The sequence below is a fragment of the Anarhichas minor genome, unplaced genomic scaffold, assembly GCF_050575085.1.
Source record: "Anarhichas minor isolate MPS153535 unplaced genomic scaffold, ASM5057508v1 ptg000155l, whole genome shotgun sequence".
In the NCBI taxonomy this organism is placed as follows: domain Eukaryota; kingdom Metazoa; phylum Chordata; class Actinopteri; order Perciformes; family Anarhichadidae; genus Anarhichas; species Anarhichas minor.
Genome location: NW_027466601.1, coordinates 1532865 through 1536332, shown reverse-complemented (window position 1 = coordinate 1536332; position 3468 = coordinate 1532865). Strand labels below are relative to the sequence as shown.

Here is a 3468-nt window from a genome sequence, read left to right as displayed (position 1 = left end):
AAAGAAACTCTGAGGTCTTTGAGATATCAGCGATGCACTTCTAGCCCAGTGGCTTTCCATAGCCGCTCTGTCCTGCGACACTTCCGTCTCAAGCTGCAGACAGCGTCTGTCATCCACGGAGAAGTGTTGTAGGCAGCCCTGGTCCTTTCCTTAAGAGGTGCCACTTTATCCAGCAAAGTGGTCCAATGTTCATTAAAAGACTATCAAGAGTTCAACATCATTAAGATTTGTGTTAATATCACAGCAGAAGTGCATAGAGAACTGATCAGCTGTAATCTGAGTAATAATGCGGGAGTGGAATGTTTGTTTCAGACACAAGGGGTCAGCATTGACAGAAAGATCAAAGAAAATACATTTATGGTCACTGATCAGTAGGTCCTCACAACGGGTATTATCAATATCAAGACCCAGGGAGAACACAAGGTCCAAGGTGTGACCACCCCTGTGAGTGGCGCCAGAAACATGTTGCGTGAAATTAAAAGATTCAGTAATATTGAAAAACTCAGTGGCACTGCAGTCTGTGGTATCATTGATATGCAGATTAAAATCACCAAACAGAAGCACTTTGTCTAGCTTGATAATAGAGGTGAGAAAGTCTGTGAACTCTGACAAAAACTGACCTGCAGGACCCGGAGGTGGGTAAATTAAAAAACAGTAAAACGGCTTTAGCCAGCCCACTTTAGTCAGCTGTAGTTCAAAAGTAGCATAGGATTCTGTGCTCCCCAATTGGCAGGAAAACTGATTCTTCCAGACCATGGCGAGATCTCCACCACGGCCTGTCAAACGCAGTGTCCCAACATAAGAACAGTTCACTTGCAGAGTTCATTGAAATGGATGCATTCCATATTCCGTTGCCAGGTTTCAGTCAGAAATAAAAAAGCCAAATTATGACTTGTGAACAAGTCATTTAAAATGTGAGCCTTGTTTGTTACAGAGCGTGCATTAATCAGACACATTTTGATGGGGGAAGAAACTGTGTCGTCATCAGCACAGGAAGCTTTGGGGGTATGTGCAATAGGACGGATCACTCGTGCAACACCTCGAACCCGACCATAACTAGGGCGTGAGCGCAAGTCTGATTCTCATGGGAATGTTCATGGGTCGTGGAGTGGAAGTTACGGTAGAGGCTAGGGAGAGAGTAGTTGGAGACCCTCCATGCCACCAGGGGGAGCTAGTGTTGCTTGTAGGGGATGAATGCGGCTGATGAATGAACGTAGAGGCAGTGTTGCCAACTTGGCGACTTTCCAAACCCTCATGGCGACTTTTTTTGTCAAAAGCTACTAGCGACAAATCTAGCTACTTTTTCTGGTGTTGTTGGCAGACTTTTCTGGTGTTTTGACTCTGACGTGAAAGCACGTACCGTTCGGCACGCGGGAGCTGCCGTGAGCCCCTCCGCCGCCTCAAAGCACTCAAAGGTGGTTAGTGTCACAGTAGCCCCTCGCGCAGCAGTCCCAGCTGCAGAAAGAGGAGTCCCACACTCTCCGTGTCCAGACTGCAAATGAATCGCGTATGCGCAAAGCCGCCGCTGGTCCCGCCTCTCTCCCACAGCGCTCATTACAATTATGCAAATTAGGCGATGACGTCATTTAGCGACTTCTAGCGACTTTTAGGACAGCCAATAGCTACTTTCCTGACTGAGGAGTAGGCAACACTGCGTAGAGGAGGATCCAGTGAGCATTTTTCCGTTGAATAGACGTTTAAAAGACGTTCAGAATTGGTTCAAAAGTGAAAGTTTTTTCGACGACTATTTGTAGACGTTGATTAAACGTTCACGCTTAGACCAGATTTAAACGTGATTTGCAATACTATAATTTTTCGTCCTCTACATTGTGCTAATAATAATAATATATCATGATTTTAGAGGCTTACTAAGAAACCACATCCACATTTATCAGTTGAAAGCCAGTATTGGACATCACGTTGATATCTGGTCTAAACGTGAACGTTGAATCAACGTCTTCAAATAGTCGGCTAAAAAACTTTCACTTTTCAACGTGATTTAACCGTGATTTCAACGTCACCGTGTTTTAACCGTCAAAATGCTCTCAGATCAATATGTAGCAACTAAATACTTAATGTTAGTAACACATCAACAGTTTCCACTTACAGGACAAAAGACCAAGTGACACAGGCAACAGTTCATTTGTATTTATTAAAGCACAATATAAATATAAACAATGTTCTTTATATATAACCATAATCTCCTTCTCCTTCTTTAAATGTCGTTTTCAAAGCCACACAGGAACCGGTTTCAGGAGATCTGCCATATTTTCAAGCTGGACATCTGAAAATATAACAAGTATTTAAACTGTGTACAGCCCCACTCGCTGTCCATACTACGGACAGTAAGAAAAATACGGAAAATACACGTGTATTTTACATGTGAAATGTCCTAAATACTCTATTTTATAACGTTGGGCTACAGGGACAGTCCACAAAGAAAGTGTCTCCAATATTAACTAACACACATGTCTGTTTACTTTCGTAACATGCTAACACTACAAGCTAACATGCTAACGCTACAATTGCTAGCAGCCTCGCCACCATGGTGAGCATAACATGATATTAATGGTTTGGTGATGATATTTCGGTTTGCAATATTGGAATAAAGTAGTTCAAGTATTTACAGAGTATGTCGTTAGCGTGAAGCCTCGTTTATTCCGTCAGCTCGTTCAATTCGCTCATCAACTCAGTAAGAGCTAGCTAGCTAGCTCAAATAGTGCCGTCTTTCCAGCCATCGCCTCTACCTTAGAAAAATGCACAGAGTCTGTGCGCATGCGTATTCCAGCAGTAAACACAGAGGTTGTATTTTACGTCAACATACAGACATAATGTGCTCTGCTCTCATTATGATGTCCTGGGACCTTCTTGTTGACAGCACACAGTCTATAGTTCCATATTTACGACATTTTATATGAGACATTGAATGCGTTGAAATAACGTCTTCGTGTAGACCACATTTCACCGGCCAGCGTAATATGATTTTGGAGAAATACGTTTAAAGTAACCAAAATCGCGTCTCTTTCAACCTACAACAAACCATCAATATTTTAAAACAAATTGGTGTTTTGTGACACGTTGATATTGTAACCGTAATTTAGCCGGTTCAAAAGACGGTTAAAATACGTCTAAGACGTTCAGACCCCAAATCAACGCTTTTTCAACCAGAAATCAACGTTGAAATCCGGGTTAGTGCTCACTGGGGAGTGACAGAGGACAGGGGATCCAGGATCATGTGTGCCAGGTGTAAACAGTCAATCATGTGAATAGGAGTGAACAGCATGCTGTAAATTAGCCGCTAGCAGGCGGCTACCCACTTTGTTAAAATGAATACCATCGTTCTTAAAAGCGGAAGAGCGTTCCCAAAACAGATTAAAATTGTCAATGAAGCTCACGTTGTTGGTCCTGCAGGCGGCCTGGAGCCAAGTGTGGAGGCTGAGGATTCTGCTGAACCGCTGTGATCCACGG

The 3468-nt window shown here is 43.1% G+C and overlaps 1 long non-coding RNA gene across 1 annotated transcript; it reads right to left on the bottom strand.

Moving 5' to 3' along the window:
- Positions 1–2135: 2135 nt before the first annotated feature.
- LOC142943732 (uncharacterized) lies at positions 2136–2697 on the bottom strand. The gene is made up of 2 exons (XR_012952137.1): positions 2628–2697; positions 2136–2284 (listed from the first exon to the last, which is right to left on the bottom strand). It is a non-coding gene; the product is annotated as an uncharacterized LOC142943732 (long non-coding RNA).
- Positions 2698–3468: the final 771 nt, after the last annotated feature.